The 26,618-nt window shown below is 49.4% G+C and overlaps 1 pseudogene; it reads left to right on the plus strand.

Annotated features, from left to right (window-relative positions):
- Positions 1-23,735: 23,735 nt before the first annotated feature.
- LOC144123371 (uncharacterized) lies at positions 23,736-26,322 on the plus strand (annotated as a pseudogene).
- The last annotated feature ends 296 nt before the right edge of the window (positions 26,323-26,618 follow it).

Raw genomic sequence — 26,618 nt, forward strand, 5'->3', positions numbered from 1 at the left:
TCAATCGCATTCCATCTCTATAAACGCAAAATCCATGCTTCATTTTTTACCCATAGTAGGTCTAGGCCCGACCCCGTGGAAGGAAAGTTCGCAATTTTCTAAACGTACCGGCATTTTTAAGAAACAAAGAGTGACGGTGGTAGACATTGCTCAGTATATTACTCATTTGCTTAGTTTCTTTTTTTAAATAGAGATGGCTAGCTGATATGCAGCAGTTTCATGCATGCCGCCAAGGCGAGAGGTCGCGTCTGTCAGCGCCTTAATAGTGCACTATTCAAACGTTCACCAGATGCGACCAAGAGAAAAACCCGGAAGAAAGTTTCGAGAGTTTGCGCGGTGCCGACGCTTGAACGCGCAGGAGTACCCTTTAACATCTGCCTCAAAAGCAGATTAACTCAAATGGAGAAATAGAGTCACTTGAATTAACAGTAGAAGCAATCCCACGCCATCATGGCACGTCCTTTCATTGTTGGTAGTCCCTGATTATGACACCTTTGTTGTTTGCACGTCTGATTCTGCTCAGCCATTTTGTGGAAGAGAAGAGGCCTTCTCGCTCCCGCTGTTTCCCCGTGTTGCATATACTGCGCCGTCGGTGTAGCCGAGCGCGAGGGGAGGGGGAAAGAGCGAGAGGAGCGCGAGCGCGCTCTCCACGAGACGGGCAGTGGGCGAGCGAACGAAAGTACCGCCGCTTGCTAATAGACGGCGCCAGAGCGGTGGTAGGGGGGATTGGACATGGGAGGCCTTTCTTGGGAGCATGCGCGCCCATGCGCTGCCTCCTTGCAGTTGCGCCCCTCTCCGCTCCGTTTTCGGCGCATTTTTTTTTTAATTGGCGATTGGAACCATTTTAAAACAGCTAAAACAGCACACTGAAACCGGAGCTCAGTCCATAGCCACGGACCATGCTTCCTTTGACGCAGCGGTGGCATCACGATCAATACTAGAAAAACACCCGTGTGCACTTTGAATTACTGCAGTGGCGAGTGACAACTGCGAATCATTTCCTAAAATGACTGCGACGTCCTAACGCAAGCCTCAAAATTCCGTCAGTGAAGCGACGAGCGGGTATTAATGCGCGGTGAACGTTTCTGACGACGAAAGTGCAGTATTACCAGTAAAATTAATCTAAACTGGTGTCACAGAAACAATAAATTTTGAAATTCATTTGCGCCGGAATTAAAGTCGCGCCACTCCCAGGTTTGGTGGAAGTAATCAGGAACGATAGGAAAGCCTCACTCCATTATAAGGTTAATTAGAATATGGCAACCTAGAAAAAAAGTCCGCGGCATCCGTTTAGCCTGGATACTTTAAAACATAATTTCCTGCATCGCAGTTGTAACGAGAACGGCTGAAGCGCGGTACTGCTCTCAGTCACATATCGCATTCAGTCACATACTGTGTTGCGGAAACGTAATGACCAATTTGTGAAAAAAAAGGCGACTTACAGTCCGCAGTGAATATTTTAGTCACCGACTCGTCGCTGAGTATGAAATCCAGCATGGTCTCCTGTCGCTGCGGTTTCTGAGCCACCTGGCCTGCTGTGGGCCTGAGTGCTGCAATTGCAGCGCTATTTGCTAGCGGTGCTGTGGCAGCCGGGCCCGGCACCGGTCCCACAGGTGGGTTTTCAATGGCTAATTCGCGTTCCAGGGAAAGCGCTGTAAATAAACAGAGCATCAGTTTTGCTTCAGGAAAACCAGGTTAGATTCAGTTAAAACAATGTGTCTCAGCTCAGAAAACCCTTGACTTCATCTGCCGTGGAGATTTCTAAGGCAGCAGCAGTCCAACACAAATCATCACAAAAAGCCTATGATTTTGCTTTGTCGGGTTGTCGGCACGTCTGGCGACGGTGTTAGACGCAGGTTAAGCTCTCATCGACATTAAGCTGATATGATCTCTTCGCGCCGCAGATGGAAGTAGAGGAAGACGACGATGTGCAATGCACAGCGGGAGAGGGTGTTGCAGTTTAACACCAGGCGCGATCGGTAGCAGCAATAGCATAGTTCCTTCGTTCAGTGGACAGTGAACCTGACCTTATCGCGCCGCCACGGATTCGGAACCCAGTCGCGACAATATTTACTTTTATTCTGCATGGGCAGTTATTATACTGGGCTCCGCGAAGGTCACTTTCAAGGTCGAACTTCACAAAAAGCAGGTGAGCCGGTTAGACCCCGATATGTACTACTTTCGCAGTAAATCGCTTCACGAGCATCTAAGTTTCAAGGTTCATTTTAAACATTGAACATGTTGGCTCTCAGCATACAAGGAAAGCAGTAACCAACAGCTTTTAGCGTCCGGAGAAAAGGTGGTGGGCAGCTGCAACGGTTCAGAATAAAAATGTGATATCAAGAGACTCCAGTGAACAACAATGCGATGAGGCGTTTTTTTAACGAACGTAGCACTAAACATCAAGGTGCAACCTTCCATGTATTTCGCCTTGGTTGCGCAGTCTTAGCGAATTGGGCTTTGTCGCAACATAAGAGTGTCAAGTGAAGAACGGACAACTGACATCGCACATTGGCTTTTGTGTTGATAGCGTAACTCTACCGACTGCTTGTTGGCTTTGCTGCATGACAGTAATGTAGTGTGAAGTAGAGCACTGCAAGGGCCACATTCTGAGGCCCGAGCACGACCCGAAACACAAAGCCGGGCTCATGCCTTTGCCATCAGGCCCGAACCCGGCCCACCAGGCTCGATGTGCGGCCCGGTCCGGCCTGGGCCCCTACCCGCAGTAGCTTAGGCGGTAAATTGTTCACCGAGTGCAAATTGTAGACAGTTTTAGCGTAGCAGGACAGCCGTCCGGTAAACACGGCAACGCGTCGACGTTGCTACCATTGCATGGTTTGTTCAGCCACATTTGCCGTACGGTAGCAGTTACCTTAGTTGCCGCGTACGGTGCTAAACCTCTCTGCTCTCATGCTTTGCAAGTAAACAAGTGGCCGGTAAAGGCATTCATACCTCAAGTAACACCGAAAAAAAGGTTGGCTTTGCACATTCAAAAAGAGAACATAAGGCGGTTTCCCCGCTTGGCTTTTTCAACACAGATTTCGTCTGTGAATAGCCCCGAATTTCTCAAAAGTCAGATAGTAAAGATTGCATAAGTGCGCAATAAACTTCGTGTTACGTCTGTATTATTAATCAGTCATTTTTAACTGCCTGCGATGTCTAAATATTAAAGCATGTTCAAAGTTAAGCCGTAGCATTTATAGCTTCTTTTTTAATGAGCACGATTTCTTGGTTTGAATTATGGCCTCATTGGGCGCACATATATGCGCCTATTTTATTGAAAAGTGCATGTTTGTAGACCCGATGTTCCGTAAACCAATGTGCTCTTCTCTAAGGCGTTTCTCGTAGCGTAGAGAGGTGGTATTGGGAGGCGAAGGCAGAGAAGAGAGTCAAAGATTGTCTTGGAACAGACGACACTTGCCCGTCGACTGTCGAACGAAGGCCTTTCTTCAGCGCTTCTTATGAGATTTCAATCGTCCGATCGTGAGCGGCCACACAAAAATAAGCAGATGGGGAGCGCGTTCTAATAGATCTGACGGATTGTGCTGCTGATAGCAGGAACAACCAAGTCAGAGGTGCCGGTTACATTTGGGAGGTGAGCGTAATCGTGAAAGGAAATGGCGCAGTATCTGTCTCACATCTCGGCGGACACCTGAACCGCGTCGTAAGGGAAGGGATAAAGGAGGGAATTAAAGAAGAAAGGAAAAATGAGGTGCCGTAGTGGAAGGGCCCCGGAATAATTTCGAGCACCTGGGGATTTTTAACGTGCACTGACATTGCACAGCACACGGCCGCCTAAGCATTTTTCCTCCATAAAAACGCACCGCCGCGGTCGGGTTTGAACCCGGGAACTCCGGATCAGTAGTCGAGCGCTCTAACCACTGAGCCACCGCGGCGGGTCATTTCCTTTCCTCAAATACAATTTTCAGTTTTCAACTGGGGGCAGTTTGAGGAAAGGGGACAGTGGCTTTTTTTTTTTTTCCGAGTAGCTGCTTTGCCTCGCCTCTCTAAAGCAAAGCTCTTTAATCGCTTGTCGGTATTGGTTGTCAGAAGTATGTGCTTGCCAGCGTGAAAAGCCGCTGTAGAGATGGTTTCCAGGCTGGTCGCCGCAATCAAAACTAGACGGACTGGAAATGGGACATCAAGTGGCACGCGGAGTTTATCGCTTCTGCGACGATTATTTTGCGAATTGGTAGGGCGGGATTTCTTTCGCAGGAATTAGATGAGAGCAGTGCTGGCATCGTATAACCGGAACTGAAATGCTCTGCTCACACTTTGCACTTGACCTGTTTAATAATGATACTAAAGGAATCTGGGGAACCTTTCGCCCCATCTATATGCTTGATGCCGGTGCATGAGGGGACCACCCGTGCATTGAGGAAACGTCCTTCGTGCAAGAGCACGCGCACAGAACTCATCTATTTTTCTACCTAACATACCCGGCAAAAATGGCGGACGGGAGGCCTTGGCAGTTTCGCCCCGTACTTCGGTATGCATTTTAATGTTTTCCGAGCACTAGGGTAGCAGACGCGGCACCTGGATCCAAATTAAAAAATCCTACTCAACCGCGGCTTGACGGCAAGCAGGATCAGGATCAATAGCGATTGAAATTGGTCGTGACGTAACGCCAAATATTCGATGAGTTCTAATCGAAAGCACGCATTGCGACACCGGCATGGAACACTTTACTACTGCGCATTCAAAACTAGGAATCTCCCCAAATTACAAAAGAACTCTCATTACGCATGTCACGTACCGTATACATGGAAACACCTATCAGATGGGCGCAAAAAAACAAACTAAAAGAAATTGCACTCAGCGTAAAATAAACAGGAAACTTACCGTAATCTGTCAGCTCTCCGACCATGAAATCACTGGGCACACGATCGGGTCTGCCGTGCAAATCAGTTGCGCCTGTTCCTGGCTGGGCGATGGCGGGCTCTGTACTGAGGGACACTCCACTTGGCCGGCCGCTGTTCCCCGGCGGTGGAGCGGGCATTGCCGCCGGACCGCTGCTGTCTGTGACGCGAAATTGTGAGCCTAAGTAATTCCCACCTGTCAAAGCAAAACATGTGACCGGATTTCAGTATATATCTGTAAGCCGACATGATACTGTTTGCACTTCTACGCTGAGCACTTCGATGTCCTGTATCGTATTGCGTGCGTTAACTAGTAAACTAGCCGTCGCTAGTTTGCACACTAACGTACTTGTCGGTCAGCGTCCGCTTCTAGCCAACAAATGCTTGTCAAGAAATTTCATTCGCAAGAGTCCGAAAAACACGCCTGCTTGACATATTTTTTTTACCTTTCAAGAGTAACGACTGAAGTAGTGCGCGCACGTGGAGACTGGCCTTCGAAAGGCTGTTGTGTGAACGCCGCGAAAAATTTCATTTTAGTTGGATTATTTTTCTGCGCAAACTGCCAACATACACGACGCACCGCGTGATATATTAAGAGGTTACCTACATAATTTGCAGCCCGCACAACAGCAGTTAGGAGCAAATCGGTGGTGCAAAATATCCTCAAGACCTTCGGGTCCTTCTATCGTCCGTTAGCACATTAGGCTGTTGCGGATGTCTCGACAAGTAAACTGACGACACTCTCTGTAACAAGTGGGGAAAAAAATTATGCCGCCACCGCTCGAAGACACTTAAGTAACGTGGATTAGCTGCTTGGAAGCGCAATCTATCGTCCATGCGATATATTACCACGCGATTAGGCTAGTTTTCCAAACTTCACGGCGAGAGGACGCCTACCGCCTTGTGATCTGCCGAGTGCTGATTTTACGGCCGCCATGTTAAGCCGAACAATAACTAAATATTACCGTAATTAGGCGATATTGGTGTCTAACATGTTAGATCATGACTTCACAGGTTATTTTTAAGCGATCAAATTTAAGCTTACCTTTAACAACTTATACTCTTCATTAGTTAATATTGGTGTCTAACGTGTCCTGCTCATCTAGAGTATTCAAAGTATTTAATTCCTTTTATGATGACCTCCTTAATTACTTACTTATATGCGTTTAAGCATAGTCACGTGATTAGGTGTGACATCACCAATCACCTATAGGGTTGCTATACCGATTTTCTATGAAGGCCGTTATCTCGAATTCCTCGAAGGGAGGTGGTAGAAGAACCCAAGAAATTGAAAAACGTGATGAATAAGAGCTAACGCTCCTTAAAAAAAAAGCCAGAAAAGTGGAAAGAGATATCATAGTTTTCTGGGAAATTGATCAATACAACAAAAAATTCTCGCGGAAAGATAACCTCTTTGCTTTTGGTGTGCTGATTATGTGGCGCAAGCTACAAACCGGATTATTCCCAAGCCCTCAGCTTGCAATCGACCATTCCATTTTCAGTCCCGGGTGAAAACGTCGCGAGGTCATTGCGCACGTGATCAATATGATACTGACGTGTCCTTCCTTTTGAGAACCTGACAGAATAAATTGGTCCTAGCTGGGAGGCACTGTTTTTCAAACAGTAAGAAAATTGGGACAACACGAAGACATCCCTCGCGCCCAGGCCGCTGCTGAGATCCCGGTCGATGGCCAAGGGAGGGGAGGTCATGGTTGGGACCGAGATGCGCCTCTCATCCCGGACAACCTTTTGACGGGTGCTAATAAATGTTATATCTCTCTCTCGCGCGCGGATGCATGCTCCTGAAGCGGCGTCCTTTAACACCACAGGCATATAGGAACTTTTATTAGAGCCCCTTTAAGAGAAGCCATACAACAACTAGGCGCCTAAATTCCTACACTCGGTTGCGCATGTATCTCCACGCCTCCGTTAAGCTCACTACAGACTGTAAATTTAAGGCGTATCCGGCGTCTACAGATTTCAAGCGCTGCACACAAGGACCCGTGTAGCAAATCAGTTTTTCAATTCGTATAAACTTACTGTGCGGTCAAGTGATTGCCGCTGAAAACTGTTGCCCTCAAGGGCGTTTCATAATTTACGTAAGCCAAGATCGCTGTTTGCAGGTGATGCTTTACAAAATAAATCATTTAGGTAGAAATGCATACCGAAAACTGTCCCAACCTTAGCCATATGATTTTGATTGAGAAAATTTATTATGTTGCAAATTTGAAGCAATGTGGAATAACATTTCATCTAGCGGCTATAAATTTTCACAATGACTAACTGGCTTACTCACATTGAGATTTAAATTAAGTGCACTGTGCACTCCTTCTTGAGCTTAGAGTGTAGATAGAATGTGCATGCGTGATATCTCGGTTTTCACCGCACAGTTAGAGCACTGCGACAGAAAGAAAGTGCGACTGCCATATTCTTGTCTGTTCATACTGTGTGGCTTACGGGCGCTCATGGGTGTTACATTAACTCGACGCAGTGATTGTGTGAAAACTACACTCGCAACGCAATATTATGGTAAAACCGCTGCGCCACCAAACTAAGCACAGAACGAACGCTTTCCGCAGGTGCCATGTCTGTGAAGGTTCCGGCATCGGCAGTGTGGCGGCGACACCGTACGTAAAATTTGGAGTTCGTTGCATCGTCGTGTGCACCTCGCGCCATATTCTGATGCAACTCAGGAATGAAGCGACAGATTTCCTCAAAAGAGGCCCTCCAGTCAGTGGCGTCGACTGAAATATTCGACGCAGTAGGTGATGTCGGAGGGCGATTTCCAGTCAGTGCTTTCACATGCAGCGCATAACCAGCGAATCTGGTCGGAGCGACACGCAGGGTTGCTTGCTGTTCGCATAGGCAAACCATGATCCAGCGCGACAGTAGCGACTTCAGGGAATGTGTTGATGTTGTTATAATGGGAGTATTTTTAGATCCAAGGAAATATTTATTTTGCTGGGGTTGGAATAAAGTTTTGCTTTCGCCGCGGCATCTCCTTGTACGTAACCGCACGTCGCACGCCGTCTCGGCTTTCCCAATTGGTCATAGCGAGCACACCGACGCTGCGATTTAATCCGCCTTTTTCGCCACGCCGCTCTGCGCATGCGTTGCGCCAACTCGTCCACTTTCGCTTCTGAACCGGTTTTGCTTGGGAGAAGCGCTACCCCGCCGCCTTTCCTCTCCCGATTAGCCGCTGATGTACGCGACTCAGCCCGAGAGATACGGCGGAGGCCTTTGTCCTGCAGTGGGCGTAGTCAGGCCGATGATGATGGTTGCCCACTAGGTACACGGCACGTGCATAATCTTCTACCAGTTTTCACCCACTCCTCGGATGGCGCCACAAAGAATGGCGAACAATTAGACAGAATACGACACCCTCGCACCGAGGCCGGCTCGCACGCACTCTCACAACCAGGCATCTGGCGCCGGTCTGCCAAAAGTATACGAAGTGCCTTTGAGCTATGCACAACAAGAGAGCTTTGTAATCTGTCAGAGGACTCATGCATGCCCATGCCATCCTCGTGGAAGTACAGAAAATCATCTGGACGCCAATTCGATGTCTACGGATGCATTAATACCAGGATTAAAAGCAGCACCTGGGTTGTGAAGGCCTGTGTGCGATGTGCGTGTAGTGTGTCGAGAGCTTTGCCGTTGCGGAATGTTGAGCTGGCATTGTTTCCAATGCATCCTTGAAGGTATTGGTGAGCGCTACCAAAATACGTTAAGGGACGAACACACAAGACAAGCGCTTGTCTTGTGTGTTCGTCCCTTAACGTATTTTGGTAGCGCTCACCAATACCTTCAAGAATGCATTTCCAACTAGCCCCAGTTGTAGCTCTTTTGTTTCCAATGAGGCGCAAATATGCCTACCAGCGTCAGATAAGAATTGCTGTGATGCATAGCACGCCATACTAAGTCAGTACGACAGGACAAGTGCGTGTGGGAAACTATCGACCTAGAAGCGTGGCCATCGCCGTACATTTAGCGCTCATTCACGTTTTGTTAACGTGCAGGCATGCTCGGAGAATTCAGGACAGGGTGAATAAACGTCTCCTTTGAGGACTCGGGAGCCTGTTTCCTTTCTACGATCCGTTCTGCCACTCCCTTCCCTGCGGAGGTTGCTTGCGCCGCAGCGGTGCCCCACTGCATAGGTTTGGTGACGGCTGGTTGGGGGCCCGCGTAACCACTTAGCCGCGTCCGCTGCTCCGCAAGCAAATGTCCCCTTCTCCGCAGCGCCCCCGCGCCACTGCGGTCTGCGCATCTACTAGAGGATGAACATGATCTATGCGCGCTCTCCGCGATGCGGTCGGGCGGGCGGTGTCAACACCTAAATGTCCTTAGACCTTGATTTAAACCAAACGAGCTCACCAATAAAATTCAGGGGGGGGGGGGGGGGGCACTTTGTTGACCTAAAGTGCGGGGAGGCGAAAGCCTTTAGCGCGGTGTTGCTGCTTCTTTCGCTGCTGCTTCTTTCGCTGAAATGTAGTGAAGATGTCGACTGAAGACTACAAAGAGCGTTTAGGCCACACCCTTTCCGGTCGGCGTTCAGGAGGCGTCTGCATGGGGACAGCGCGTTGCAGCGTTGCCAAGGGGTCCACGGAACGCTATCGCCCGTTCGGCACGAGGCCTTGCCCGTTGGACAATATAAGCGAAGGAAATGACGCCTGTCTCGCGTATCTCGGCAGACACCCAAACCGCGCCCTAAAGGAAGGAGAACCACCAATTACTAATTAACAGTTGATTAAGTGCTAACGTTCAATTTTCAGTTGATCAAATACTAACTACTCAATAATGGACAATCAATTGCTAACAACTAATTTAACCGCTAACTAATTATTATTATTGGCTAATTACCTGCCAAGAACTAATGAACGGTAAGCTAGCCATTAGCTACTAATGAATTGTTAATCAACTGCTTAATATATAATTAATAATTACAAACTATTCATTGGTGGTTGGTTAATCATTTCAAGTGACTACTTTAGTAAAAAGATAAGTATTAGTTACGGCTAGTTAACAAGTTAGTTGCTGGATGTAACGCACGCCGGCCAGATCCATAACCGCGAGTACGAGCCACTAAAGGCTTTCGGTTTAAAATACGAATGAACTCAGATTACAGATGCCACGCACAGTCTACGTGCATGCGCCTGGCAGATGCACGCAAAAAACAAACTAAAAGAAATTGTCCTTAACGCAAAATAATCTGGAAACTTACGTGCACTAATTGACGCTCGGTCCAACAAGTCCCAGGATGGATCGGGTCTGGCGTCCGAGGCAGCGGCGCCGGTGTATCGCTGGGCGAATAACGGCGCTATGCCGAGGTTCACGTGCCTTGGCCGGCCGTTGTTCACCGGCGCTCCTCGTAGAGTGGCCAATGCCGCCGGTCCGCTGTTGTCGACGGCACGAGTTTGTATGACTGTGCAATCCAGGCCTGTCAAAGCGAAACATGTTGCCAGATTTCAACATCTAGCTATAATTTTACATGATACTGTAAAATAGCCGCCCTTAGTTTGTACAGTGACGTCTGCTTGACGCACTGAACCGCAGCAAAACATTCTTTGTTTTGGCTCCCACTTGGGATGGTGTCAGAAGTTGGGATCCTGTTGAGCGGGGCCTAACCGACTAACCGGGCCTTGTAGCAAGGATGCTAGAAACACTCGCATGGGCCAAGCACGCGACGAAGCAACGGAAGGGTCCACGCCGCACCGTCGCAAGCCGCAAGCGTCCCCAGTTTTCCTATTTCACGGACCCCAATGACGAGGACTGAGCTACGCTTCGGGACTTTTGGAAAATGACGCAAAAAAAGGTGATAAGGTGATGGGCTTCCATTCATAGTGTTGAGCTATTTCATCCCTGAGGGAAGCATTTTCTAGAATTTTCTGCAGGAGAGGAAAGAAGCGGGCAACCGTGTTGCAAGTATCAACTTGAGTGTGCCCTGTGTTGTATTCCGTCTGAGGGGGTATTATACAGTTTTAGCTGTGCGAACGCAACGGCTTAGCGTATGGAAGGAGTTTGCGGGAACGGTAGTGCACATGCGAAGAACGCAAGCGCAAGCCCTGCGTCTTGCGTACGTACGCTACCCAGCGGGCTTGTGTGGTTAACGTTGACAAGATCGCGGCGCCCTGCTCGCCCGCTTCAGAATAAATACATGTAGGGGGCGCAGCAAGCAGCCGTCCCCAACTGACGCACGTTCGCATCGCTCCGACTTTTCGAAGCTTTTTGGCCCAGACGTTTTTGGGCTAGGCTCCCAAAAATGGATGGGCCAGTGCCATCGTGTTCCTTGTCACCTGTGGACAACAGTTTCAACGCTTCCATGTCGAAGACTATCACAGGAAACCATCCGGATACATCCGATACGCCCACCGCCGATGCCGCCAACATGGATCCCGGGGAGCCGCAGCAAGCCGCCGAGGCAACATCGCTTCGTAGCGGCACAGATAACGCGGCGCAATGTGTCGCTGTGCTTGACGCCGACGCAAGCATGACGGACGACGAATCCAGCCAAGTGGTTGCGGCGATACCTGTCTCCAATCCCTTCTCTGTTCTTTCCACGGAAAACATGCCTGGAAATAACCATTCTCAGGTAGGATCTTGCACTTTTCCATTTTCGAAATTTGCCAAGCAGCCTAGGATGGGGTTAGGCACTTCTAAGATAACTCAAGAAAACGCTCGCTTGGCGAACAAACGACACGGCGTAAAATTTGGCCGCTCGCAGACAGCAATAAATGGTTGCTACGCGGATACGCATTTTCAATCGCGGGGCCCTTCCTCGGCCCCCATGGTCACCACATTCGGCAGAACCGATCACTCGGCTGATAATGACCACTCTGAAGAGGATGACTGGCAGCCTGTTAGGCGAAAGAACAAAGCTACAGCTGCCGATCCAACCTGAGTTAAACATACTGTGATAATGAAGCTAACTTCACCTGGACAACTAGGCTCACTCCCCGCACACTGGCTGCACAGAGCCATTGCCGATGAGCTTCAAAAAATCCATTTTCACTCAGGCTTTCAAGTACGGCCTCTTGAAAGATGCAATCAGTTTGCGGTCGACATATCGCATACGCATGCCAGGGACCATCTTCTCGGACTGCAGTCTGTCTTAATTTCTGGAAAGCCTACATCTATACAAGCCTATGAAACCATTCGCTCCGGCCAGATCCGCGGGGTCATATATCGGGCCAACGGGCTAACAAGCGAACAGCTCATGGCCAACCTCACGTGCTACTCGTGCAAGGTAATCAGTGCCAGACCAATGGGCAAGAACGCAGCAGCTCTCACAACATTTTAGGGCTCCAGCCTTCCCCGCAAAATCCATCTATACAGCATGCTCCTGCCCGTCATACCTTATCACCCGAAATCTGTCATATCTGAGACCTGTCATAAAATCGGACATAGGACAAATTCGTGTCCACTAGTCGACCAACGTCGATGCTCGTTCTGCGGTCGCCCCGCACATGGCAACCTCGAGGTATGCCCGACAGAGCCACTATGCCGTAATTGCGGAGGTCAACACGTAGCTACAGACCCGAAGTGCCCTGTTCGGCGACAGGCTACCAAAACCCTGAGGAACGGCATTGTCCGCCGAATCCGAGTATCGCGACGAAAGGAGCGCAAGCAACAAGCCGAGCATCTACATGGCAACGAAACGTTTTCGACGGCTGCGCACAAGAGCCCTGCCAGCGCACAGCGGTCACCCTCGGAGCAAATTGTGCTTGTTAAGGAGGACTTCCCTCCAATACAAAGTCAGCCGTTACCAAAGGAACGAGGCAGTGAACATAAAACTAGAGGGAAAAATGCGCACGGCCGCTCTACACAAACTGAGAGCACTATAGTCTAAGGAATGCCACACCTCCATCCCTAACGAGATCTCTTGAGCATTCCGCGACGGCGCCAAAGCAAGCACACATACACCGTGCTTATGCTGAAACTCTCCGTGCTACACAGCGCGGTGCAGAAACGCATCTGGCGCAAGATCGCTTACGCACGGTGCACTTAGATGAAGACCAACTCAAGCACATTATCGAAATGGTCACTGCTGAGGTGATCAAGCGCATGCTTCCACTCTTAGGACTGTCGCAGGCTTCTCCGAATCAAGAGCCCGGAATTGGGCACACATCTTCTCTTCCGCGCACCTTCCAGTTTCAAAATGGCGGGCACTAGCGCGAAACCTCATGACATTTTTGCTTCGGACTCTCCTATATGGTTCTTACAATGGAACTGCCGGGGAATCCGTCGCAAAGAAGCAGAACTTCAAAGGAGACTGTCCATCACGCCGACGCTTCCTCTAGCTATCCTGCTTCAGGAGACTGGTAGTAACAGGCCCAATCTCATAGGGTACAAACCTTACTGCACCCCTTCCATAGAGCACCGACGTCCTGGGCCAGGATCGCGATCCGCGAATCCAGTAGCCTATGGGCAGGCATGCGTACTTGTTCTCTCTCGCGCTGCCCACACCGAGCTTGATGCGTCTGCGTGCACCACGCGGACGAAAGAGGTAGCGGGAGTGCGCCTTACATTAGAAGGGGACCAACAAGCATTGGTTTTCTCGGTTTATGCCAGATCCTTCGGTACTACGACATATCGAGTAGATATATCTTTTATAGAACACTTCTTAAGGATATATCCTCAGGATCGCGTTATAGTTGGGGGTGATTTTAATGCCATGCACACCAGCTGGGGATATCATCGCTCAGATGCTAGGGGAAGGCATCTATGGCAGCACATTGTCAAAGACAAACTGACCATCGTTAACGACCTTACGCTGCCCAGTCGCTGTGGCCAGCACAAAGGTCAACAAGACATTTCTCCAGACCTGACACTTGTTTCCCATCCTAATGAGATCATATGGTCACGGGCGGATGATGTCATGGGCAGTGATCACTATCCCCTAGTGGTGTCATGGGCCCTTCGAGGGCGAAAGTCACTAAAGCGGCAACAACGCCATCGAATAGAGGAACACGTCTCATGGGACGATTTTCGCAGAATGCTCGGTGAGGTGAACGTTCCCACAGAATTAGACGAACTCATTAATCAGATCAACGGTGCCAAGAAGAAAGCCACAACGAAGCTTTCAGATAAATACGATGCCCCGAAGCCGGACTCCCACCTTTTGAGTCTGTGGAATCGTAGGCTTCGTGCTCTCAAGGCGTACCGCCGCTCTGGTCGGACATCCCACCGTAGGCGCGCCCTCACCCGCATTACTCGAGGTCGAGCAGTATACTATGCAGCTCGCTCTCCAAGATTGGCAGCTGCTGTGCCACTCGCTCAATGGTACAGTTAACCTGTCGAAGGCCTGGCACATATTTCGAGCTGTCCTTGGACGCAAAAGGCCGATTCCCCCTTCCCAAGGCATGGCCCTGAAATTGAACGTCTCCCCGGCTGATCTAGCTATACAAGCAGGGAAGGTCTTTTTTCCCCAACCTGAAAAGGTGGATGCCTTGCCTGCGGACCCCGTCTCAGATACATCGAATGATTACGACGTTCCCTTCACATTAGACGAACTGGAGGCAGCCTTGTATGACTCAAACCATCAAAGTGCCCCGGGACCGGATGGTGTACGCTATTCAACACTTCTTAACCTTCCCAAATCACATAAACTTGCCCTGTTGAAAGTATTCAACGAATGCTGGACCAACGGTGCTCTTCCCCTGCCTGGAAGGAGTCAGTTGTCATACCAATTCCAAAACCCGGTAAGCCAAGTCGGACATTACAAGACCTCAGGCCGATATCGCTGACGTCCAACCTTTGTAAAGTCATGGAACGTATGGCTCTGAGAAGACTGGAATGGTACTTAGACAAGATCAGCGTCCTGTCTCCTATGCAAGTAGGTTTTCGACGAGGACTCTGCGCGCAAGATATTCTCAGAAGACTTCATAACGACGTTCTCTCATACCCTAGCAGCGCACAGCTCCGGGTGGTTATTGGGGTTGACGTCAAAAAGGCTTTTGATTCCGTGCCCCACTCTACCATTCTTCAACGGCTCCAGGAAGTGGGGATACGCGGGAACCTCTACCGCTTCGTGAAAGCGTTTCTTGCGGACAGAACTTTCTCGCTAATGGTTGGGGATACTCAGGGTGCACGGCAACCTAACCGAACCGGCGTACCCCAAGGCGCCGTCATATCTCCGGCTCTTTTTAATATCGCGATGTCAGGTCTTCCGCCAATTCTAACGTCGATACCCGGTCTTAATTTTGCCGTGTATGCGGACGATATAACGCTCTGGACCAATTCTGGGTCCCCTGCGGAGCAGGAATTAGCCTTGCAGACAGGCCTTAATGCCGTCCACGACTACATCAAGAAATGTGGCATGAAAACCTCTCCGGAAAAACCGAGTACGTGGCTGCCATAAACGGTCCGCTGCTGCGAGCTGAGGCCGAACGAAATCTTATCTCTCTTCATTTAGGGGACTTGGTTATTTGCCGGAAACAAACAATCCGTATACTCGGAGTGCTTATTGACGAGGATGGAGGAGCCAAAAGCTGGATTCATAACACGGTGCTTAGTTGCCATCAAGCTTTACATCTTATGCGCCGCGTCTCTGCTCGTGGGTGGGGAATCAAAGAGGTGGGACTCCGTCAGATAGCCCTGGCACTCATAACATCAAAAATACTGTATGCATATTCCTACATGCGGCTTAACGCGACCCAACGCCTTCAGCTTGAGCGAATCAATCGGAAGGCGATGCGCCTTGTTACTGGCCTACCACAGTTCTGCCCAGTAGAGGACCTACACGCATGCAGCAAAATCAATGCCCTACAGGATGTGGCAGAGCAGCACTTGCAAGCCCAGCGTGTCCGTCTCTCCACAACGGCGGCTGGCCGTCAGATCCTGCGGGCATTAGGCTACAACACTGACAAATTAGAGCTGCTGTCGTCTCCTGCCCCACCATGGGAACTAATCGATTTAGTAGAGGGTATGCCACTACCGAAGAACATGAGTTCAGCTAATCCCCAAAGGCGCAAAGCTGCCGCTAAACGTCACGAGAAGATGTCATACAAGCTAGCCCAGGAAGGGGCTATCCAACTATATACAAACGCCGCTCAGTTTCAACTTGGCGCCGCAATAGCTTGTCACGACTCTGAGTCAGATACCACAATAGTTGAACGGCTCTCCGAAGAACACACTGTCACTAATATCGAACTCATTGCCATACGCCTTGTCATTACTCGAATAGTAGATCGACAGGATCCGGCTCCATGCACCTACCATGTTTACACTGATTCGCAAGCAGCGTACACCGCATGCCGCGCGGGGGGAGCAGACTATGCCGTTCTTAGCGCAATTCGAACGGAAGCCCGACGCCTGCGAGAGGAGGGCTACACTATTGTTAATAGATGGATTCCTGCACACGAAGGAATCACTGGAAACGAAAAGGCACACCAGGCAGCGCGCGCTGCAGCTCTTTCCGCACCTTTGCCTGGATGCACACTCGTTTCTGCTTCTTGGGCCCGTGATGACGTTGCACATCCGTCGTCACCTCCTATGGATAGGGCCGAGACATGGCATCGCGCACAATGCTATCGCCGCCGCATCTCCTGCACGTGGCGAACCCTGAGCAATTATACCGCCGCCCACCTAGAACTTTCCGAAGGGTAGAGGCGGTAATACTCCGCCGCGCCCAGACTGGCCAGCTTCTGTCGCCAGCAAAGCTCAACCTCATCAACCCGCACTCATACCCGACCCCTCAATGCCCGGCATGCCCGGCCAGAGGCACGGCCGAACACCTTTTGTGGCGCTGCCCTGCTTTTGACGTGGTGCGGGAGCGAGCACTTCAGTCCCTGGGCGGGCACCGACCTGGCACCTTGCAGGAATGGGTCGATCCACCATTACACATCGGATCATCGGACGCACTCCGGCTCTGGCGGGCTTTTCTCCTATACTTCAAGGAAGAAGGGCCTGGCCGTTTCTTCGCAGAGCCGACCACAGGACCACCCCACTTCGAAGAAGTGGAGACCGGCCCTCCTCCCCCTCCCCCACCTCCACCCCCATGAAGCCCCTCATTTCTGCCGCAAGGCTAGGCCTATTTTATGCAGAAATAAAGACGTATAAAAAAAAATACATGTCGCCGCTGGATACTCTGACGCAATAGCTCGCTCAGATGGTAGCGGTTCGCTTTTATTGCACCTACTCTTGCCCACACGTAGCGGTATAAGGGATAACTTGCCCCTGTTTTTCGGATATTTTGGCGATTTTCAAGCTCCTAGCCCTTACTAAATGCAGTTAGTTTTCATCCTAGCAACAACCCCTGGCGAAGCAGATTTCTAGCTTTTAGTCAGTTCTTACATTGTCATCGGTTTGCATAGTTTTTATTCCTGGAACAAACAAAAAAGTCTCGCAATCCACTCACACTAGTTGCCCGTAATCAGGGATGAAATTTTCTTTAACCGAGCTTTGCTTTCACGTCTTGTCGATATATGGCGCTACTGTTTACGAGTGCGTTGGCAGCCGCTTGCTAACTGATGTGTTGCGATGCGACAGCATTTCGCAGAAACCGCGGGGTGCGACGCGCCCCTGAAAGGAGGCCCTCCAGCCAGTGGCGTTGATGGAAACATTCGAACCGGTCGGTGATGTCGAAGTGCGATTTCCGGCAAGCACTTTCACATGCTGCGCATAACCAGCGAATTCGGTCGGAGCGACACGCAGGGTTGCTTGCTGTTTGCATAGGCAACTCATGAACATGCGCGACAGTAGGACAGCACAGAATGTGTTGATGTTATAATTAGAGCACTTATAGAATAAACGGTTTTGCTTCCGCCGGGGCATCTCCTCTCACGTGACCACACGTCGGACACCGTATCGGCGCTCCCAGTGGTCAGACCGAGAACACCGACGCTGCTATTTTAATCGGCCTTTTTCGCAAGGCCGTTTTGCGCATGCACGAGTTTCTTCCTCCGGCTCCACTGGTTGAAAACTGCGACATCCCTCTGCGCATGCGAAGGGCGAAAGTGCGCATTCTAACCGTGCGCATCCGAACTAGTGCGCATGCAAATCGTGCGAGTACACAAAAATACGAGTGAGCTCTCATTTCAGATGCGACGTACAGCGTGCGTGCATGCGCCTTTCAGAAGCACGCAAAAAACAAACTAAAACATATTGTGCCTAACGCAAAATAATCAAGAACCTTACCTGCTTTCTTTAACGCTTGGTTCAACAAGTCCCGGTATATATCGGGGCTGCCGTCAAAAACAGCAGCCCCGGTGCACCCTGGGCGAACAACGGCGCAGTGCCGAGGTTCACCTGACTTGGCCAGCCTTTGTTCACCGGCGCTCTGGGTGGAGCGGGCATTGCCGACGGTCCGCTGTTGTCTCTGGCAGGAATGTCTGCGAATAAGTAATCCGGGCCTGTAAAAGCACATGTAACCAGATTTCAGCATGTAGCTCTAAGTTTACATGGCTCTCTTCGTACTTGCACGTTGAGCCTATACTTCAGTGCGTAAGCTAGCCGCTGCTAGTTTGCACAGCGACGTACTTGTCAGTCAGCGTCCACTTGCTGCCAACAAATGCTTCTCGAGTAAATTCATACACAAAACTATGAAAAACACACCTCCTTGGCTGAATTTTTAACCTTTTGAATAGTACCGGCTGAACCAGTGCGTGCTCGTAGAGTCTGAATTTCGAAAGGCTGCTGTGTAAATGCGTCGCAAGATTTCACTTTAGTTACTTTATATTTCTGCGCAAACTGCCAGCATACCCGACGAACCGCATGAGGTTATTTACATGATTTGCAGCCCCGGCAACAGCAGTTACGAACGGGTTGGTGCTGCAAATTGTCGTCAAGACCTTCGAGTCCTTCTAGCGTCTGTTAGGTCAGGAGGCTCTTGCCGACATCTCGATAAGTAAACTCACGAGACTCTGACAAGTTACCCGGAGACAAGTTTTGGCGCCTGTGCCACTTGCCACGTGACAATTTCTCCCCCAGTGGTGGACCCTCTTTTCTGCCCTGGAGAAGGGTGTGTCAACACGCAATGCGTAAGCTACCAAATGTCGAAATCATGGGCGCGTACTTTCACGGGAAATGAGTTTAGCTAGAATTTTTTTCTTTTTTTGTGGAAGGGTTTGAGCCTGGGAGAGTATTTCTCTCTCGCATGTGGGGCAGTGAAGCCCTTCCTTCTTGTATTCTCTCTTTCTTCCCTTTCCTGACGGCGTGGTTAGAGGAAACGCCATCTTCTGGATTTCACCCTTGCAGGTCCAAGGCAATAGTCCCCATGTCATGACTCCTTGGAGAGGCATTTGTCGCTTCGTTCTCCGACCATATGCGCATGTTTTTTTTTTCTCTTCAAAACCGGTTTCCTTTACTCCACTGCGCTATGTGGGTGAAATATGCAGGCCAGAGCAAAAGGAAAACATTTTCACAAGCCTCGTTTATATGAATGCGACCGAAGTCGACTCGAGCCCACTTTTTGAGGGAACGTGCAAAAATGTCGGAAGAGAGCCGAAGACGAGTCACCCCCTTTCTTCTAAATACGTGCTGAGAATAGGTTTCTCCCGCCTTCCCTGGTGTAAGATGGTGCTCTTAGTGCTTTTATTCGGAGAAACCATTGCTCTAGTCGGATGCAACTTAAGAACGCCGCGGCTTCTCCTCGTCAGAGGACCCCCTTCAGGCGCGTTTATACTCCGTCGCAGCGCGCGCGCGGCACGGCGACGTCACATTGGACAAAGCGAGAATATCTACACTCTACCGGCGCTTGACCTACGACGCGTTCGGCGGCTTCGGCGTGCCCCTACCACATCGGCGGCAATTTGGATCATGTGTCTATTTCGCGCCTAGCGCGTCAGCCACCGCCGGCCCGGCCACACCGGTTCCGCCTCTCGCCGGTGCGGTGAATGTTCGCACACTACGACAGATGGCGCGTCAAACGTTCTGCGCATCATCTGCCCATGCGCTACTCCTGGCGCAGTCGCTGCACCGCATCAGAGTGGTCGGTCTGTAGGAGGGCCGAATTCGCGCCTGCGTGGTAAAAGAAAGGGGATAATCTTTTCTCTCTAAAGTAGCTATGGTAGGGGATAGACCCCTTTCTCCATTCTGACGCTGCTCCCTTTAGAGTGAAGGCCGCCGCTGTAGCACAGGTTATGGCGCTCGACTGCTGACCCGAAAGTCTTGGATTCGATCCCGGCTGCGGCGGTCGAATTTCGAGAGAGGCTAAATTCCGGGCGCCCGTGTACTGTGCGATATCAATGCAAGTTAAAGAACGCCAGGCGGTCGAAATTTTCATACCCCTTCACTATGGCATCTTTCATAGCCTGAGTCGCTTTGGGATGTTAAACCGGCCCCCATTAACCATAAAACCCCTTACGGTGAACGTAAATAAATAGGCACCCATCAAGCGTCGAGATTAGAATTTTCAAGTGATGTTGTCAGAGTGATTTTCGCACAGAAATATAATATCGTACAAATAAAACCGTCATCAGGCATGAAATGTCGCTTTTTTTGAAGAGCGTGACCGATTGTGAAGTACAAATCGTTCCTGCATGCAATGCGCGGCCACCGCCAGTCTTCGAAATGAACCAAACGCAATCCCGGCAAGTGAGAGTCAAGCGTCTTCAGATGCTTCGGATCTCAAATGAACTGTGTGCGTAGCTTCACTACACAACCACAAAGAGCACAAAAATCAGTAAAAACTGGAGTGGTGAATACGAAACTTAACAACCAAAAAATCTAATCCATAGAACAGTCAATAAGCCACTAGGCGTCAATCCGGTGTTCTGTATTCGCGGCATGCCTCGGGCGTCCATGGTGGATCAACTAAAAAGCCGCCAGCTTTGCCTCTAGTGTACACTAACACCCCTGTCGCACGGCCAGTTTCAATGGCCATCGAGTCGAGGGCCTTCGAAATTCTCAATCGCCATCGAACTCGAAGGAGTTGTGTCGCTGCTACACGGCAAATCCCAATGACCCTTGAAATGGTTCTCGTGTCTTACACCAAGCTTGTGTGGCGCCACAATCGCTAGCTTAGATTTTGTAAAAATAACGAAAATATTTGATAAATGTGTACTAAATGCTGAAATACACCCATACGCGCAAGTCGTTTAAGACCCTTTTAATTGCACGTACGCGACGGACAGATGCAGACACTGCTGTAGCCACTCTAATACAAGACGAGCCAAAACCAAGCCAGTCCAACTGCGTCGGAGCACTGCACGTCAGGCCTAACACCTGGAAAATCACCTTGATATCTGAAAAGCAAAAGCTTTTTGTCTCTTGAAACTTCATGCGAGGGTAAGAATGGGCAAATCGAAGGCGAATGCAACAGTTTAGAACACGATATTGCTTTGAGGTATTAGCGACGAAGCTGTTATCGCTGTGAAGCTGGCGGTGTTGGGATTCAGGTAGCGTGGCTGGGCCGGAGAGGAGACGAGGACGATCGGAGGAAAAAACTTGGAAAACTTTATGCAAAGACTATTTACGTAATGTACAGGTGAGAGCAACTGAGAGTGCTCCTCAGTTAAGAGAGCTTCTTAGCAATCGGGAGTGTCTCCCAGCAAAGGGTATCTCTCAAGAGGGGGGCTCTCTTCTGGTACCAAACTAGCAGCTCGTTAAATACTCTTCGTATTCCCCAGATCCCTAGCTGGGGAATACAGTTCGAAGAATGATGCCCAATCAAACGATGGCACTGATGGTACCACCCACGGCAAGGTGGTCATGATCTCTCGCAGCGCGGTCGATGGAAAGGGAACAGAACCCGGTCACGTTGTCGTCCACACGGCCTCCAGGTGGGCGCGCACGTGGGTACGGGTGCACCCAAGTACCCGAATTTAAGAGAATAAAGGGCACTGGGCATTCAACTGCATAATCTGAGATCTTTCGCAAAGATATTTAAACCAATTTTTTTAGGCAGCTTCAGGACACGCCACAGGTTGAATATACGTGGACAACAAAAAATGGCGTTCTTTATGGTAGCTCAAGTCAATCACTGGACATACATACTCTCTGAAATTGCAATATTAGTACGCGTCCAAATCTGTGGCAGCATGCGCAGCTTGTACTGGTTGCTTCTGTTACGTTCTGGTAGCGTTAGTCAGGCCAGAATGGCGACAAGGAAGCTTGCGTCCAAGTCGAAAATTGTTTATTGGGCGAACTCGTGTCCTCAAACAGGCGGCGCAGCGACAAAACAAAATTTAAAGGTGACAAGGCACTTGAAACATTAGACGCCTAATATGCTTACAACAATTTTGAACATAAAGAGAGACTTCTTCGCGGTTACTGTCATTCCAGAGAAATCTGGTGGCCTCTCGTTTTACAATAAAAGCCGAAAGGCCGCGTGCCATTGGCTTCGAGCACGGAACAATGCATTACAGTTTTTCTTGACACTTGCTCGCACATTAGTAATTAGCATTCTTTTGAGCTATCGATACAGGCCTCTCGTTCAAGGAAGTTGTGATCTATATGAGGGTGAAAATAAGTACATTTAGGACGTGCGAAAAGCGATATCGACGAAATCGAGTACTATATACATCTCCCAACAATCAGTTTATTTGACAGTTCAACGTTCAACCAGCTACGGCGCTCTCGGATTTGCGGCTCACGAGTGGTAGAGAATATTTTCCTCGATATAGTACATTTTATGGGAGGAATGCGACACTTTCGTTCTCCAAGATTTCATTCTTTTCCTCTTAGCATTAACTTGTCATTTAATCACACACCATGAGACATACGCGAGGAAGTGATCAGAGTATTTCCTTCTGTATTTAAAACCACAAATGCTCGACATAGTTCTGAGAAATGTGAGTGATTCCTTATTTTAAATGTTTTCATCGAGGAAAGTTTGTGACGAAGAATATGGGCACAAGTGGATTGTGTTGAAGATACGCAGTTTAAGCATCTGCGTTTTGCTTTTTTTTTATTTCGATGCTGCGCTCACCGTGAACCAACGGGCTGCAGCGCGAAACCAGGCAAAAGCCATTCGCCGCCGCAGATGCAGGCGTGGAGCCAGCGATTAGGGTGCCTGGATGCGCGCCCTCGCCCCCGCTCCGTTCAGGGTGGGGACATTCTTTGAAGGACCTGTTGCCGCCTCGACCGGTTTTTGTAGCCGCTGTCCGCCATTGCCTAGCCCACTCTCCGCGGAGCCAGCACGTGTGACCTTCGCGCGTCCGCCTGGCCGTGGTTTTCGGCACGGAATGCCTGGCTGCTGTGTGCCGCTGTGCACCAACCATTCTAGAAATGGCTGGAAGATGTATCACTTTCCGACAGAGCCGAAGAGAAGACTTCTGTGGATCGCAAAAGTCAAGCGTGATAAGTGGCAGCCGACGAAGGGATTATGCGTGTGCAATGTGAGTATTATGAGCTTCGCTTTTGTATTTAAAACTTATTGCCGTGCACGTAATAACCGTGCTCAGAGTCCATCATTTTGTAGTGTGCAAAAGTGTGCTCAGAAGCAGTAGAAATACTGCCACGTGACACGAGCCAGTGTTCCGTGCCTGCATCATCAAACTGTACGATGCCAGCATTTTTATATGGTTCTAAAACACATTGGACGTGAGCCCAGCACTGAAAGAATTATGCGTTGATGCTCCCGGTTTCGCTCCTTTATAAAGGTATTACAAGCTTCACGCTTTTTTTGTGGTTCTGACAATGCCTGCAGGCCCACTTTGAAGAGAACAACTTCGAGCAAAATCGTGCCGACGCCTGGAAAAAGCTGAAACCAAATGCTGTACCAACTGTGTTTCCCTTTCGCGGTAAGTACCGCCAATAATTCGTATCATCGTTGCATGCACCAAATATTCGCCTCTGCATTATTTTGAAGAACTTCACCGGCACTAATGCATTCGAGCTTGCAATCGCTTGCATAGATCTAATTACGACAACGGCCATTCTTTTTTGTACCACCAACTTATTTTGTTTTGTTATTGCAGCTTTGCCCCATAAAAGGAAGCCACCAAAAGAAAGGATGGGACCTCCGGTGCCATCTGGGGCATGTGAAGGAGAAAGCGTGCCGCCGTGTGAAGATGATGCTTCTGTAACAGCTGGAGTCTCATGGGATAAAAGCAAGGATCCAGCCTCGGGGTTACTGACCAGCAACATCGATCTGCCTCTAGAACAGGACTGCTGCCCAGAAGCAGGCAGCCTCAGCCATTCGCCAAGTGATGGAAGCAATGCGCAACGAATGCAAGGTTGGTCCCCTGCTGCACTGTCTGGAGAAGATTATCTACAATCTGCTAATATCTCGCACGCAGAGCTAAATAAGCAACTCGCAGATATGAAGAGGAAGTACAATCAACTCCGTGACGCGCACAGCAAGGCAAATGCAACAATTCAATGTCTTAAAAAAAGGGTGCAAAAGCTAGAGCGTAATTTAGAAAATCTTGGAAAGCACGTGAAATTCTTGAACAAAGATCAAGTGGAAGCACTTTCTCGAAATAGCAACCAAGGCAACACATGGTCACCAAAAACAATCCGGCAAGCACTGCAGATAAAATTCTCATGCGGAACCTCGGGTTACGAAGCAATCAGGAAACTCGGATACCCACTTCCATCCAATAGGACTCTTGCGCGTCGCCTCCAAGGCCTGAGTTTTACGCCGGGGATCCTAACTGAGGTGGCTGAATTGCTAAAGATGAAAGCAGAAGGCATGCAGGATGTCGAGAAAGACTGTGCCTTATTCCTCGATGAAATGGAGATCGCTCAAGGATATGAGCTCGATCGGGCTGGAGACGCTGTGTATGGGGGGAAACCTTGCCTCTAAAGCCAGATGAGCCTGCTCGCCATGCCCTGGTATTCATGGTGGGCGGCCTAACTCAGATGGAAGCAAGTAATTGCATACCATTTCACTGGTAGTCACGTAGATGGTCCGACCCTCAAGGAGTGCGTTCTGCAGATTGTTGAACTTTGTGCCGACATTTCTCTGAGAATCCGCGTCGTGACTTCGGACATGGGAGCTTCAAACCGGGCGATGTGGCGAGATCTTGGATTTACGAGTCACAGAAATTCTCGAACACTTTGCTCAATACCACGTCCTTTCCTTGAAGGTAAAGAGCTATTTTTTACTGCGGACGCAGCACACGTGCTGAAGAATATCAGGGGCCAGCTTCTGAATTCATCTGTTTTTACTTTTAGTGATGCAACTGTATGTCAACATGGCTTGTCATCTAACGAAGTAAGAATGGGTCATGTACGCGCTGTAGTAGAGTACGACAGTGACAAAGAGCTAAAAGTCGCGCCAAAGCTCTCAGAGGCGCATGTTACTGGGGGTCACTTCACCAAAATGAAAGTGGGAGTAGCTGTGCAGTTCTTCAGGGAGGCTCCTGCCACAATCCGACATTTGGTGAGGCATCAAATTCTGGGTCCAGAAGCGGAGACTACCGCATGGTTCCTCGAACTGGTATCTAAGTGGTACACAATTATGTCTTCACGACATTCATCAACCGCTCTAAGCCTTGAAAACATGGAGAAATGCCATTCAGCCAACGGCACACTTATGTTGGCGCTTGAAACCTTTCAAGGTATGAAAGCAGGTAGCACGCCTCAGTGGAAACCGTCTCAAGCAGGCCTCGTAATATCAACAGTCGTTGTTCGACTTCACGATACTCTCCTAAAGAGCGAAGGCTATAAGTTTTTTTTAACTAGCAGGATTCTGCAGGACTGCCTCGAAAACCTATTTTCTGTCGTACGCATAAGGAAGCCGGTTCCGAATGCGTATGATATGAAGTGTGCGTTGAAGCTTATTTGCGTGAGTCAGTTTTTGCACACACCAACGACAACAAACTATGAAGTCGACGATGGCCAATACCTTGTTGACATGCTGTCGAAAGGCCTGAAGGAGCACACCGAAGCCGAAGTGGAAGACATTGACGACGCGGAAATACCTTTCATTGAGGCGCTATCATCAGCTGATTGTGCCATCCTGTTTCACATTGGTGGCTCTCTGGTAAAAAGCATCATCAAAGCGGTTAACTCGTGTGGCCAGTGCAAGGCCGCAGTCTTGGGGTCCAGCAGCAGCGAGCATGCATATTTAACTGCGCTCAAGGAATATGTTTGCGATGGCAACAACCTTCACTATCCGAGCAATGCAGTAATGAGCACTCTACAGTCTCGTGAGGAGCATTTCAGGGGAATCACCACTTGGACGGATAACGCGCTCACCATGAAATCGCCAGTGCAGGTCGTAACTGCATATCTGAACAAAATGTTGCGACCCAATCTCGAAACTTGCGAGCAGCACAAGGAAGCCGTCCAGAAGATGCTGATCTCAAGCTACGCACGGCTGTGGCTGCGCATACACCTTCGTAAGGTTGGAGCAAGAACAGTCAGTGGAAACGCAAGTAAGACATGTGCAGGAGCAAGCCTGCCGTGAACTCTGAAATTGCCCTGCAGTGCCCTGTACATCGCCGCAACATATCCCCTTTCATATTACCTTAGTAACAGTGGTATTTTTTTTGCTCCTTTCTTCAATACCATCTCGACCTGCATTTTTAATTGTTTTCTGTAGTGTATTACCTTGTATTTTTACGCTGCAGAGCTCATTTTCTCCTTCATACTACAACAGCATGCGAATAAAATCCTTCAAAAGTTTGCTCGGTGTGTTCAATGTGTCTGTTTTAAACTGTGTATTCGAAGCTAGTGTGAATTCGCTGCTTAAATTTATTCCCCAAGTCTTACATAAATGCCAGAGTTTTCGTTCATTAGGTTACTTCCATTCATTCTTTCAGCATTTGAAGTTCATATCTTAATAAATGTCTCATAATGACAGTTTAGCAAAAATAAAATTTTGTCAGCCCGCCTTGCCTTGGGAAGGTGCAACACCTGGAGCTCGCATAG

The sequence above is a fragment of the Amblyomma americanum genome, chromosome 3 (genome assembly GCF_052857255.1).
Source record: "Amblyomma americanum isolate KBUSLIRL-KWMA chromosome 3, ASM5285725v1, whole genome shotgun sequence".
Classification (NCBI taxonomy): domain Eukaryota; kingdom Metazoa; phylum Arthropoda; class Arachnida; order Ixodida; family Ixodidae; genus Amblyomma; species Amblyomma americanum.